This window comes from Bombus vosnesenskii, unplaced genomic scaffold, assembly GCF_011952255.1.
Source record: "Bombus vosnesenskii isolate JDL3184/JDL3185 unplaced genomic scaffold, Bvos_JDL3184-5_v1.1 scf7180000013297, whole genome shotgun sequence".
Lineage (NCBI taxonomy): Eukaryota > Metazoa > Arthropoda > Insecta > Hymenoptera > Apidae > Bombus > Bombus vosnesenskii.
The window spans coordinates 2,039,761-2,055,465 of NW_022882947.1; the positions used below are offsets into that span (position 1 = coordinate 2,039,761).

Below are 15,705 nucleotides of genomic sequence, written 5' to 3' on the forward strand. Positions count from 1 at the left end.
ACTAAATATTATTCGAAACTTTCGTAGAAACATTCTCTAATTTCACGGTTTCCGCGCTTATCGCCAAATTTCCCTAAACAATTTAATCTACTTTCGAACATGCCAGAGCACGCGGACCACCGTACGAATATACGCGAAAATACGGTCACGTGTTTCACAAGCCATGAAACACGAACAGTCGGTCTTTCACGCTATTTTCGCCGTACGTGATGACATTACGTAGGTATACGCGATTTCTCGCGTACCCCCGGAAAGAATATTCACCGAGAACGGACCTCGCCCTCGAATTCCACGTTCGACGTAAATTCTCATGGCGACACGACGCGTGTATTAAGAATCCCTATAAAAAGAAAACGAAGACCCCTGTAGTTTCAGCCACGAAAGCCAAAGGAAACGTGCATTTATTACAAGTTAAACGACAGCTTGGCTCTAAACGTTCTCTCAAACCGTTGCTTAGAACATTCTTTCGTCCCGAACAGTCGTAATTGAAACATTAAAAGGCTATTACGCTTGTGTAATTACGCTTTCATTATCGTTCTTAGTCACGATACTATTAGCTAGCAGGTGTACGACGCACGAGCGAAAAGAGGGTGAAGAAATATAAAAAAAAAAAAAAGTGAGTGAAGCAAATGGGTGGCAACAGCGGCATAATCGACGAATGAAATTCATCGTGTCCAGCACGCTGAAACGCGAGAGTTCGACAAACTCGTGCCAAACACGTGACCTTAGCCAGAGTTCGCGGAACCCGGTCCCCGTTTGCTATTCAAACCATGATCCGTTGCCCGGCTATGGGATTCCTTTTTGGTTCTACCTGCGAATACCTCGTCGAAGATGCGATATGGGATGGAGCAGCCGCTACATCGCGATCGATAAATCTCCACCTCGCCTCTATTAGAATCGATATCGTTCTAAAAACCGAAAACCCTTCTTGTTCGATATCTACGTTGAGAAAACGCGAATCCATCTATAATACGCATCTATAAATATAAAATACATCGTTGATTTAATTAAAATGGTAAAATTAAATTTACCAAAAATACTTATGTAGATCTTGCCAAAAAAAGAATGCAAATTTTGCTTACTCTATTCAATAAAAAAAGACGACTCGTATCTGAGAATTTCTCATGACTTTTTTAAAGCCTACAACTATACAAAAATTAGATTTAGACACGAATGACCTAGTTTAGGTGCGGTCGATCGATATCGTGTGAAATAAAAGATTATTTGAAGATTAAGTAAAATTCTTTCGTGGCGAGCTTTCTTTGTCGATTTATGGACTAGAGCGAAAAACAGGCAACGAAATGATTAACGATACACTAGATGTCCCGCGATGTAGTCTCTTAGGTCTCTGAATATATCATACGGCTATCTTGTAGGTGCAACGTAGGTGGTGGTACAGATCAACGAAGGAATTAGGCCCAAGGGAGAACGAATCCAGTGTCCGCGAATTACTCATGCATCGTGTCACGAATTTACGACACGTATATCGCTATTGAGACTGCAGTCACCAGAACCTAGCAGTTCGTACGAAAGGCCTGGAAGACAGGAATGCAGCCCAGCGTTCGTCAGGTAATTTCTAAACTCTGATTTCTGACAATTTCAGCCATAATATATCCAACTTGTTTCCATGTCCGTTGACACGAAATATTCATGTCCGATGACGTCTGCTACAAATCCAATTGCCTTAAGAACATTGTTCCTGACGGAGGAAATTTTCTTTTATCGCTCTACGTAAAAATAAAAGCGTATTTAAAATTTAAAAAGTTTGTCCTTTTTTTCGATATTCGTGCGATTTTCTTTTCGAAATATTTTCGGCTGGTTCGTGTTTCTTTAAATAACTTCCGCTTTCTTCCCCCGTCTGCCGGATTATTCGAAATTTACTATACTCCGTGGAATCGTTCCTTTATTCTTATTCCGGCTAAACCCAACTTACAACGTGTATCGTTTACCCGACGAAAACGCGGCCTCGAAAAGACCCTCAAGGAAAAAACCACTTATCTCTCGCCACTTCTCAATTACTCCATAGCAACCTGACGCCTTGAACCACCCTGTGTAAACGGAACGACACAATTTCCAGCGTTTCCGTTATACAATATCGAACGGACCACTCTTCTGTAAAAAAAGAATAACCCGAAGAAATGTACGCATACTATGTCACTTTCGAAATATACGCGACAACTGTGCCGCTCTCTTGAATATGCAAATGGGACAATAAGCGTGTCCCCGAGTTGAACGAAAAAAAACTGGAACGAGAAAGTTTAAGGTAAGGCTCCAGGGAGAAAGAGCAATGATAGGAAAACGATCGAGGATAAAGGAGCGAGGTCAGGTAGAAGCAGCGTCTCGATTTACGTTTTACGAAGTTAATTGAATGGGTCCTCTCTCCCTTGTCGTAAGATCGCTTATAACGATGGGGGCGGAACGGAGCCTATGGAAGCGCAAAATGGTTATTATCTCCGGCGCCGCAGACATAGCTGGCTGAGCTTCTGATTTACGAGCTGCCCTCTCGACTTAATCCTCGCATCTACCCACTCGTTCCACAGCGACGATCCTCCTGTGATCGGTGCTGCAATTGGTCCTCGTCTTTTCAGACGTCGACCAAAGACATTAACACGGCGGACGCCTGTTTCGAACCGTAGCGATCGATGCCTTTTAGGATCGGACTCTAATCGGTCGTGAAAAGCGACTGACAGGAACTAAGACATCGAGTACGACCGATTGAACCGATGTATCCTTATATCGGGCATTTTACTTTGGGTAAAAAGAGAAAGAAAGGAAAAGAATCGAATAACTTTTATACCGCCTTCGAAAAAGAAGAAAAGCGTCCAAATTTAATGAATATATATATTTTTTATGTATGTTCGCCGATTTCTCCGTAACGGTCTCACCAATCGGAAGGATTATTTCGTATCTTGGGTATATTTTCCCGCTGGACTCATTAAAAAAATGTTTACATTTTCGTTTATCGTAAACTATTCTTTACCAGCATATAATTATGAACGAAGGGAAATAAATTTTAACGTCATATTCGGGATTGGAATCATATCTTGGAAGGATAACATGCGATCTTTCACCTTACAGCAATCCGTTCGAGTACCGGCGTTATAAGCATATTACGAATCGAATAGAACCGAGCGACGACCCAAGAAGCGACGTTTCCTCTCCAGTTCTCATCTCAAATACGAAACTTTGTCGTATTGAGCGATCAAACGCTTTAACCGATATAACAACTCTGTCAATCCAGAAAAAAGATCCTCGATCCGCCAACTTACATGGAGCCTATCGATCATAATCTGTGAAAAGGTGCAGCGATAAATTTGTAAATCGAGCAAAACCGAATTAAGACTCGCGCAACTTGTTTTCCACGACATCTATCCGATACAAGAAACTTCGTGATAGGATCTGGCGCCACTTCCTGGCTCAAAAGTTGCAACTGTAATCAGGAAATTCTCGTGGAGGGCTTACGGACTGTCTAAGGAAATTTCTCCTCCGGCTTGACAAATCGCGAGCATCAGGAACTCGTTCCCGAGACTCACGAGCTCTTCCGGTTTTTCACGGAGCGGCTGTTCGCCCGGACGAAACAAACCGCTCAATTTGTGGTCCGGCAGCCGAACGAATGACCCTCGGAACGGAGTTTCAGCGAGTTTACGTATCGGTTCGAGACTTATCCCTAGCGGGCTGAGCCGGATCGTGTTCGTAAATGGCGCCATTTTTCACTCGGTCCGATCAAGCTGCCTCCGATACATAGTAAGATGTCGTTAACACGCACGATTGCGGCGTCGCTTAATCCGACGTACTTAATTCGCCATCGTTTGCAACGTTCCTCTATCGTCCCTTCGGTTTGACCTCTTTCCTAAAGTTCGCTGGCTTTGCCCGTTGCTATCGAAACGTCTCTTCCGGGATTTTTTTAAATCTCCTTAAGTACTTGGCAGAATATTTAGTTAAGTACGTTTTAATTAAGAAGATGCTCGAGAGGAAATAAAACTTGAAATTTACGTTCGAGTAACGTAGTTACTTTTATATCGAAGTTTGTTTCACTTACTGAAATTAGGAAGTTAAATGCCAGTCTTTGCGTCTTCCACGGGTAACAGCGTGAATCTGCATACCTGAAAGGAAAAAACTTCTTAGTCAAAATCAAAAGATTCACTCGCTACTACAAATCTATTCTGTATAAACCTCGATAAGTAATCATTGCCAAAATTTACAGGCAATTTTGTCCAATCACCGTCTCGCCGTCTGCGATCAACGAATGACGAATTCGAATAGGACGGCTTCGTCCCAACCCCGCGAGCGTATTCCCGCAGTTTAATCGCGTTATATCGCGATAAGCTTCAATCCGATTTGGCCAATTCAATTTTACGAATCCTTTCGCAGACGTGCCGAGATCGTATCGCGTTTAATAGACATGCCCAGCCATCTCGCTCCGAACTAATAATTTTTCTATGTGAATAACAAACCAGCAGTTCCATTCGCTTGAGTACCCATTACCGAAAGAGAACTTAGGCTCGCAGCTACAAAACCGTCTCCGTATTATACTTTATTTCAATTTCAGCTTCCGAACTTCGTGATTCCACCTCATAACTGTTGAAACGTTTTAAAGTCGTCATGAAGTTCCCAATAAAATAAACATTCCGCCAAAGTTTCCGCGTACAACTTTTCACTTTTGCACGATGCGCGAACACGTATCCCACACTCGAGCCGTACGAACAAACATGTACCCGAGGCTTAACTCCTAGAAAAATGAAGTTTCGCTTGCGTGCAACGTCGCTCGACTAAAGTTTTACGAGGACTAATCCGCCGGTATTGCGCCGGAAATTTTAGTATCGCGATAGCGTAGTGTACCAATATCCACGCGACACTCGAGAATTTAATATTTATGTGTACAACGAAAATTAGTCGCGACAGCTAGGCGATGAATTTAATAAAATTCTATTCGTAATCGAACAAAAATAAAACCAAAATTAAGAGCCGAGTCCATTTAACAACCGTCGAAATTTAATTAAAAAAAAAAAAATCATCCAACTCTCCTTTTATCGGTACCCAAAATATTACGCCGAAGGGATAAAGATAAAAAATAAAACCTCCATCCTCTCGGTACAAGATCATTCACCCTCGAACCTAGAATCGCGCAAATCTGAATTTACAAAATCCCTGCCTGTTTACCCTGTCGATTCAATGCCATCCCTCTCGCCGTTTCAAGATAAAACCTAAAAAAAAAAAAAAAAAAAGGAAAGAAAAATGAAAGAGATCAGAAGCAAAGTCCAAATTCTATAGGAAATGAAAGCCTGACCCTAAAAGACAGGCAGCCAACTCGATCTCGTCACTCGAAGTCGGCTGCTACCTCTGTGGAAATTGAAGTCGGACGCGAAAGGGACCATCTCCGTATGTAGGCCACCGACAGCAATAACACTTTTTCCCCGGGAATACTTTACATCGACATCGTGGCACACTCTCGAGATTCTCGTGCGATGGTAGTGGTTTGATCCGAAGAGGAAAAGAAATACAGGGGCGAAGGATTGTGGAATCCGTGTATAGGATTTTCACAAACGAAACCAGCAATCTTAAGGCTAGAGGATCCAGTGTTCGAAGAGGAGCGACCGATCAGAACCTGTCTGCCTTGGCTTTCGAGCTTCGTAACCACGAGAAACGGCCTTGAGTGTCGCGGATTCCACTTTCACAAGCGACTTCCGCCCACCTCCGTGGAATCGATCCGCGTCCTCGCGGATACCTTTTTCCTCTTTCTTCTCCTTTTTCTTCGTCCTCTGCCTCTGTCTCTCGTTCCCTCTCTCAGCCCCTAGCTTGTCTCCCGTTGCAGCTGCAATGCAACCCTCCGTTCCGCAGGGGAATGTTATCCAATGGAAGGCAAAACGAAACATAGTTCTTTTACGGTTGCTCGATAGTAAAGAATACGGCCAGAGTCACAGGGGAAAGCGTGTACAAAATGCTATCTGTTATTCGAAGAAATACGACTGGCGTGGGAGAACGCTTGAACTAGAATCGATAAGACGAGAGGCGAAGGAGAAAGGGAGGATGAAAATAAGACGGTTTCATGTGTGGTGCGCTGGGTAATTTCTGGAATTCGTGACAGATGATCTTAAGATACGACGAATACGCGAGAAAGAAATATTAATGTTTCGAAAGGATATGAAAGTTATACGAGTTGATTGTCATTGTTTTCTTAGTCATAAAAATCTTTTTGTATAGTAAGATCTTTTCCCTTGTTCTGGGAAATTTGGATCTAGGAAATACCTTGGATCGTATCTTTCATCGTCTTTACGCATGTACGGTTTTTATAGCTGTTACGATTTTTATAATCGATTCGAATTAAAAATGTTCAAATTGAAGGAAACCTCGAGTAAAACACTCTGCTGTGGACGCCCTTTTGAGACAATCTCGGTATAATTTAGTCACGAGATGGAACGCATCTAAAGAAACTTTATTAACTTCGTTTAAGTTTCCCTTCGTGAAAAAGTAAATTGATATAGGAGAAAGTCTCGACAGTTGAAATTCTGAATTCTCGTCTCATGGTTTAATCAGATGTTAATGATAACTTTTATAATTAGCATTTCTTTGACTAAATAATTTTCTTCTGCTAGATCGACAAGACACCGCCACGGTACAATAGTATGGAACTTTCCCCCCAGACTTTCGACAAATTTCAAGATCCAAGATCTTCCAAGACCGCGCAAACAGACCCGTAGCTCCTCAATGTCGTTAGAACTGCAGTTCTACGCAAAACTGACCGAAACCAAACCCATTACGTTTCACACGCCAGGAACTTCAGTTCGGGCAACACGAGACCGTGTTCTCTACGGGTCACCACATTCCACCGTCGCCAAGTTCCATCTACGTTCCACAACCGGCCGGCCAGCGCACGTGACGTAAATTCGGTTCAAGGGTCGGCGAACGAAGAGCGGAAGGCTCGTCCAACGTAAAGAAAACGGGATTGCTCGCCAACTTTGCTACCGAACTCCACCGCTTCGAGAACGCGCGTACTTACGAAAAGCGATACGTATCGAGTGCAATTTCGAGCGGTCGTATTTCTCCGCGTGCACGTGTGCACCACGGAAATCCGAGCGATGCCTCGACTTGTCACGCTTGTAACGTTAGCTCGTAATGTCCACGATTTAATAACGCGTACAGGACGGTATTGATCCCCGCGGGAACTTCGGTCACCGACGCTCGACCATGCTCTGCTCTAACTCGCTTCCTGACGCGATAATTAGATAGGTTGTCTCGATAAGAACAGTTTCAGTCGGTTCTTTCGTGCCGACGATGTTAAAGGACGATACGGAGTCTCTTTAACGGGGATAGCATCGTAGCTTCGACGAGCAGAGGGTGGCTTTCAGAGTTAAGGACGTCATTCGAGAACCATCGAGATATCTAGAATTTCAGTTGTTTGAGAAAGAAACTAGAAATTAGAGGAATAGGGGAGTTTTTGATCCGGAGCGAGGCATCTGAAACCTCCTACTTTCACCTTCTATTTTACCACTCGGTCGTAGGGAAATGAAATCTAACGTAACTTCGTCAAATCGATCTATCGTAGTTGTGAAAAGTTATAGATTATCGGATATTCGGTATATGGTGTTAATAATTACGATACCGTATAAGTTAAAAAACTAAAAAAGGCAGTAAGACAAAAGTTAATTTTGCATCGAAACTGCATTTTACTAAAACCGAAACTCCATTGTGCTTTCGACAAGCGATAAACTAGGTTCAACTAAAACGTTTCGAAAATCGTAGGATCGTGACTGTGAAATGACTTCCCCCAAAGCTTTTTCAAACGTCGATTTGCACCCGATTCACGCGGAGTCCACAACTGAACAGCGGTCTCTGGAAAATCGGCAATACAGCGAAATGGAACGCAGTGTATTTGCAACAAATATGATGGATTGCCTGAATGATACAGAATGTGGATCCTTTCGCTGAAAGCGCATTGTGCGATATTTTCTCTCGAATGTCCGCCCTCGGCAAATTGTTCAGCGCGAATGGAAGTTTCTATGCCTGCGTCGAATGCTTAAGCGAAATCTATTTCGTAATTATGTCATAGCAACAACTCGGAAAGTGAAAAGAAAGAGGCGTAGGTGAGAAACGAAGTTATAAATCGCGAGCAACTTGAAATTGTTCGAAGAAGCGAGAAAAGTGGGAGGAAAGTTCGCGTAACAGATGATTTTCTGCTTTGTGCTTCGTTTCAGAAAAGTTGCCGAAACACATTTTCGTTCATGCTTTCGCTTCGTCGTTAAAAAAGACGCTGAAATAGGTTTTTCCACAGGCGAGGAAAGTTTGATGTAACGTTGAAAGTAAGATGCAACCAAGCAAATACGCGAGAGTCATGTTTCTCGTAAAACTTTTACCGCCAATCGAGACAAAGATCGACGAAGCGTTGATATACGCGAAAGACTCGTCGTAAAATCGAAAAAATTTGAGCCGCTGGGAAAATCGATTTATCGAGGGCAATAACTTTTCGAAACTCATCGGGGAATCGGTAGATGGAAAAGAAAAATCGACCAAATGCCGATGTGGAATCTTCGGTTGAAAATATATACGTAGAAGTATGCGTCGCGTAATGCTGTTAGTTGAGTGCCAGTTAAAATTGAACTCTCGTTAGCGTTGAAAGTCGTGCGATTCAATTTAAAATGTACACGTAAGGGAAGTCGTTATAGAAAAATCTAATTAAAAACGGAAAAATACGAAACTAGATAATATATGGAAATATCGATATGCGCAAAATTTTTGGAAGAAAAATTTCAGTTTATCCACAAAGTTCCCCGAATATAGATCTGTATAAATTTTATCAACGATCGAATTATCAGTGATTATAATCACCACTTGACTAATTTTCACTTCTGTTTGTAACATAGAATTTTTATCAGAGAATGATAGAAATCACTACTATGAAGATAGATTAAATTACTTTATCAATAAAACCCAAGGTTAAACACAATATTGAACTTAAAATTCTGATCCCAATAATTCTGATTTTTCATTTGCGTAATCACTCAGCTCTATAGATCGTCGTATGATTGCAACTCCATTTCCCGAGAACTAGAATTTCTAATCTAAAAGATCACAACCTCGAAAAGGGTTGCAAATGATCGAGCGTCCCTAGACCTTCTGCGTGCTATAATTATTTTTCCAAAATTCGGAAAATTAAATTATCCAGAAACGTACTTACTTACCCGAAGCTAAATATCGATTTCAATTTAGCTGTTACATAGCTGCCTTAAACGACCACTGCAGCATTCAATACTGGGCCAAAGCGATCGTCACGAAACAGTATACCTAGTGTACCTAGTATTCGACAAGTATCACAGCTATTCACGGGTATTAGAATGGCGGATCGTCCGAGTCGAAAACAAATGGTACTAGTCGTAACAATGATTAATTGTAAAGGGTGGCATAGGACGTGGTTAAGCGTGGTTAATCATCCACCGCGAGACCAGAGGACTCCCTCCGTGAACCATGTGACAGAAGTACGGCGAACCACGATTGTTTGACAGATAGCCGCGTCAAAACAACCACCGCGTGGTCCTTGTATCTGCAGTCGCGTGTGCATAGGCTACTGACACCTGTCGTGGCTCCTCGAGTCTCTGTCAGTTGGACTAACCGTTCGAACAATAGGGTACCCAACCCCCTACCTGCGGACTCTCATACATCAAGAACTGACTAAGCTCGCTGCAAGACTCGTACGCCGTGAAATAGGACGCTCGAACGAGAATTCTTGTTAAATACACTGTCAGGCGCAAGGTTCGTCCAATTCACCGCCGAATACCGATGGATGAGCAAGGTGAACTGTTTTAAGAAGATATACGATCCTCTGCAAAGCAAAGGTCTGAGCAACGTGAACAGACTGGAAATATCGTGGTTCTAAGAATATCGGTATTGTCTCAATTTCGTCTTTGTTTTTGCACGAGTATTTAATTCGTTTTAATTTCATTTTAAACTAGTTAGATGCGGTCAAACGATTTTTTAATGAACTCTACCAACGACGATTGCACGCATTTAACTTTCGCCATTCGATTCAATCACCTTACAGCACTTTGTAAAAACGTATAATTGTTTGCAATTATTTTATAGTTTATAAGCGAATTGATACGCAGACGGGCAGGGATCAATGGAACTGCCAAGCGATGGGATGCAACGGGGATAAACGCGATAGTATCCTCTCTAACGCGTTGGATCTACACCAGATTCGACCCAGTCTTAACTGAGGTCTAACCTGACTATCTAAGCCAGAGCCTAACAGGGGTCACGCACTCTGGGGCCGCTGACACCTGTCGCAAGCTCTAGAGAATCTGCCAGCCTGAATAACCGAACAATAGGATCGTGAGCTTGCACCTGCACACCTGGATCTAGATTAAACGTCGGTTAGCCAGCAAATTGGCCCATCAATATTCATTATCGCACGGTCTGGACGATGGTCAAAAATTCGATCTAAGCGCTCCAGTAGTTTCATTGAAACAATACTCTTTACGCAGTGTTTTAAACTAATTGCGAAATTTTGAGAATAAAGAAAGCTATAATACGAATATAGCGTAGAATACAGTAGGAATCCAGTAGCGGATGATTTTTATATTTCGGTGTACTCCAAATCATAAAATTCCTAGAGAAATATTTGTTCGTTAAATATACTTTGGTCAAAACGAAACTCCGATCTTATCGAAAAATGATATGACAAATAAAATAGAAAAATGGTAATCCAAATTCCACTAGTCTCCAGAAATTTAGCAACGACATTGGCGTATCAACAACGATACGAACGAGCCTGGTCTATGTTTGCTGGACAACGTACACACTAAGAGTATCCAAACGTTGACCGTGTTGAATAATTTCCGTCGAATCAATTCGCGTATCGAAACATCGATCGTTGTATCGTCGACCAAGCTTCGTTCCGCCATAAATTTCTCCGACGAGAAAATATAATAAATGAGAGAAGTGTGTGTACGGCTTCAACAGCGTCGATAAAGTTATCGAGTACGAAAATTAATAGGTGAAAATTATCAGCAAGATAAGTGAGAGATTTGTATCAATTCCAGTATCGATAAAGAAATTATTGATTTTGAAAATTTAATCAATTTTCTATGATATCGTTAATAGAATGTCGCTAGTATGGATTATTCAAGCGTGATTAAATGGTGCGAGAAACGATAAATACATTGTATAATTCCCGTTGGATTAAACCGTGAGATTCGATCGATCGTTAGTTTAAAACGTACATTGCTTAACATAGAAAAGCTGTTGTTGTGAAAGTTTCAACATATAGATATTAAAAATAAAAAACATGAAAGACTGGAATCTATATAGTGCTCGTGACTAATTAATTTAAACGGAAGCGACTTAACCGATGTGAATTGGTGAGTACAATCAATCCTGATTCTCAGTTGCAAACTGCATTAGATACATCCGCCCTAAATTTGATATAGGTTTCGCCCTACGATCACAAGGTACACCGCAAACGATCATTACCAACGACAGATCCTAATTAATGAACACATCCCAATCGAACGACCAAATAATCGAAACGCCCAGGACAGAGCACGTTAAACTTGTTTCAGATGAAATTGTGTGACACAAATCTCTTCTACGTGAATCTATTCCACTGCTGTCCCACGTCTCTCTTCCGAAGAATCAGTAAATTTTATTTATTATAATCGATCGTATACTTCGACTCTTTTGCTCGTATCGATGCGATGATAAACCAACGAAAAATCGATAGTAGCGTTACGAGAATTTAATAAACCGTATATTTCTGTAATGAACAAATCAAATAATTTATTTTTTACGTCAAAACTCGAAATTTCAAACAGAAGCGGCGATGAAACTCAGAGGAATTAACGGCAGAAAAGCACTAAAAATTTAATTAAACTTTCGGCAAAAATGAAACTGCTCGCGGAGATCAACCGAAACGAATCGCTTCCGATTACAAAGCATTGGTAAACGAATTTTTTTTTGTGAACGACACGATCAATTAACGCAGCTGCAAATCCGATATGCGCATTTCGTACAACTAGCAGCATCACCGTTGGCTATGAATAAATACGCTCGCAAATACCGGTCCTTTAGCCGAGCAACTGCGGATAAACGATAAAATTACTCGATAAACCGTCAACATACAAGAAAGATATCGATGAGGGAGGAGAGGGCAAACCGATTACAATGAAACGATTTTTCGATGAGGCTATCCAGCGATGTTTACTCTAGAAAACAATCCATTGGTTTCGAGGCGAACACCTCTGTGAGCAGCGATCGCTTTCAATCGAAGAAATCGTATCGAAAACGCTGGTAACTTTCAAACACGACTCGGCCAAATATGAAAATTAAATCCTCAAGATATTTCTCAATCACGAATTTCACGTAGATTTAGAAACTCTTTAGACAAACACGTGGACGCGTACCTGTTCAAACTATTTTATAACGTCTTTAATACCTAAGCTTAGGTATAAAAAATGCATTAACAACTTATGTCCTTTTATGCATAATTTTCTGATGAAAAGAAGCGTATAGGTACTTCAGTCATAAGTCTCAGTCGTAAAATGCCAGAAAGAATACTTTAAAAAATTAAAGGATCTAAAATGTATCTCCGGAGAATCGCAAACGAATCCCTATGAAATTAGCAGAAAGACAAACTAAATGTTGCTGTTCTCCAAAATAAAACACGGTAAAGGCAAGAAAACGATACAATCTGTGCGAAAGTGTCCGGAAACATACGACTGCGCACTCCAAAGACACGCAATTTGCGAAACAACCCAATCTGGGAAATTTTTCTGGCTGCATAACGGTTGAATATTTTCAGACTGCTTCAATTTCCTGGCAAACAAAGGTGGAAAACATCAAAAGATGGAAAAACACGCAACTACTGTTTGCAACGAAACTGTTCCACTTGATGAATCGCGCATAAAGGAAACTAAACTGCAAAAGGTATTTCCACGTTTTGTGAATAAAGAATATTATATACATAAATTTGAATACATACATATAAGTCTGGAAAAAGCACATAAACGTATAGAAGCTGCGTATCCTCGAAACAATTTAACCATGGAATAACTTTATTAAAATGCTACGACGAAACTAAATTGTCCGGGTTATAACGCCGTAATACTACCAAAGAAACGTTGGGAATCGAATAAAGTTTGAAATTTTTAATTTGCAACTTATGAAACTACGAAAATTTACGTGCTATGTATCTTTCGCGAACAAAATTCCAAAGTAAAGGAAAAACCATGTAAAACAAGATTATAAGAAAATAGTATAATTAGTTGTAACTTTTTTAACAATTATACGACCTATGTTCAGCAAAGAGATTATTGACAGACCATACTATTAACAACGAGGCCATTAGTGACCACGGAAAGCACGTAATTCGTGGTTGCATGTTTGCAAGCTTAACTGATATTCAATGACATGAAATCGAGTGGAGTTATCCGAAATTCGAATCTTGTCTAAGCAGAAGGGAAAGGATAACGAGAAGCTTATCGAGAAAAGTGAGCAGCCGGTAGAATCGATATTATCGAAAAGAAAGCAACGAAGAATAAGTAACGTATAGATAGACTATAACAGCACGTAGATTGCCGTCTAGCAAGCATCTAATACGAATAGGGCCTGCTGCAAACTTGAATTTATGCACGCGTTGCAGCGCATAAAGTTCCCTGTCCTTGCATACTCTCTGCACCATGACAAATTTCTCACCGTTCCAGCAATATTCCTGCTGACGGGTTAACGCCAAATATATTTTGAACGACGAAGGATCAATTTTCCTGCGAGACATCAAGTCGATCCGAGTCTAATACGGGACAGGATCAGGTCCGAGAAGAACGTCTGATGTCTCTGCACACTTTTACAAGTCACATGGTGCAAGTAACTCTTGCGTAACAAATAAATAAAATTCTACAAACGTTCGCGCGACAAAGGTCTATAACCTACGATTCGTTTAACAGTTTTCAGAGAGCAGTGTCTCTACAATCTTGACACGTTTTAAGTATGCTTGCATGCAAAAGCTAACCTTAGACAAAGTAGAGCAAAAACAAAGAATTTTTCAATCATAGGTCGATAGCGAGAGTTAAAGAGGGACATTTTACAACTTTTCTAGACCAACAGCCTCACTTGTTACGTCGAACTTTTGCAATACAATTCTATAAGGTTCGACATCGGTAACGTTGATCTGTTACATCAATCTTTAAAAAAAAAAGAAAAAAAACTGAAGGTGATCGCATAAATCACTCGAAGACTCGTTTCCCTTTCAAAGGGGATTCCTCCAGCGTATTCAACACTCCTGAGACGAGGAAGATGATTACCATGACACGGTTGCATAAGAGAACGCCAAAAAGAGTATCGTTCTGCTCATCTTATCGCTTAAAGATGCTCTCGGTAAGCCACCGAGCGAATCGTTCACATAGTTTTCGTCTATTAGTGGTCCCTGACGAACGTTGTAACATGGGAAAGAGCAAAGTGGCAGCGACTAATCGCAGCCAAGCGTACAACGTTTATCTTTATACGGGATCGCAATTAACCGCGATAAAAAGAAGATGTTCAAGCGAAGGTAGATAAATTATGTCGACCGACGCTATCGGCTAAGTAAATGACTCGAAATATCCGCTGAGTCAAACGTAACCTTCCACCTCCATCGCGTGAAAGGATCGTGGACGTTGAGAAGCTGCATGTTTCCCGATCGCCTTGGGGGATGACCTTGGATGCGCATCGTTTTCAACGCGAGCCAGGTCAGACGTTCACTGGCCGAGAAAAGAAATAGAATCGTCCCCATCCGAGGCACCCTCATCTCTCTACCCTTTTCATCCGATTTTCTTCGATGAGCATTTTCGTCTCCAGCGTCCAGCTACCCTTATCCTCGAAAGAAATGCAAAGTCAGAAGGGTAGAAGAAAATTCAGAAGGGTCGCTCCGGCTTTTATCGTTTACGGAAACGAGCAGACGCCGATTTCCTTCGCTGTGATTTCTGAGAAAATTGATTCCTATTTCTTGGCTGCCTGACGAATGAATTTTAATTTTGAGGTTCGAGCAAAGGGGTTGGTATCAGATTTATTTTCATCGTTGGTTCTCCCGACATTTTATATCGTGTTACATTTACATGGAAAAGATTATATTAAGATGTCACAATGTCTAGATAAGTCTGCTATTAAACTTACTCGGCATATAATCGCCACTCATCGCGTATTTTTGTTCTAATACTTTCTTCCTGGAATTCTTCAGCTTCTAATTCCTGTAAAATAGTATTATTAAATATCAAATGACAAAACTGAATGATCTTACCAATATTTCTGCTTTCATGATACTATCTCTTGTTTCGTTTCTTTTTCTCTCGCTTTATATTCCAATCACACTATGTAAATGATTTCTTATTGAGAAATGATAGGTAGAAGAATTCAAAGAACACACGTCTCGACGTAAAAATGCAAAGAATAGATAGGATCTTTGGAATATACGTACGTGACTTTATTAGACACCGAAGGCAAACGCGATTCTTCGATAGATATATTTCAAAAAATCGTGATTCACTGGCATCCTATTATCGAGCTTTCTGCTTTCTTATCTTCTTCTAACACGAGCAAGAGACAGGTTCCCTCCGTCCAGGAACAAATAACTCTCGCAATGATCAAGAAGCAAACAGATTTCCGTGTCATAATACATTCGCGCGTAATGCGCCTCGACAATGTATACGATACGAAATATGTGCCTATTGAATTATTATTTCTTAA

The 15,705-nt window shown here is 40.9% G+C and overlaps 1 protein-coding gene across 4 annotated transcripts in view; it reads right to left on the bottom strand.

Moving 5' to 3' along the window:
• The window catches only part of LOC117233584 (putative polypeptide N-acetylgalactosaminyltransferase 9), a 293,908-nt gene that overhangs the window by 239,852 nt on the left and 38,351 nt on the right, over positions 1-15,705 (bottom strand). For 3 of the 4 annotated variants that reach the window (XM_033494028.1, XM_033494024.1, XM_033494027.1), the window contains exon 2: positions 4,040-4,103. The exons of the other annotated variant lie outside the window; for it this stretch is intronic. The gene's annotated coding sequence lies outside the window, so the exon portion shown is untranslated. The remainder of the gene's footprint in view (positions 1-4,039; positions 4,104-15,705) is intronic. 4 annotated transcript variants of the gene reach the window in all.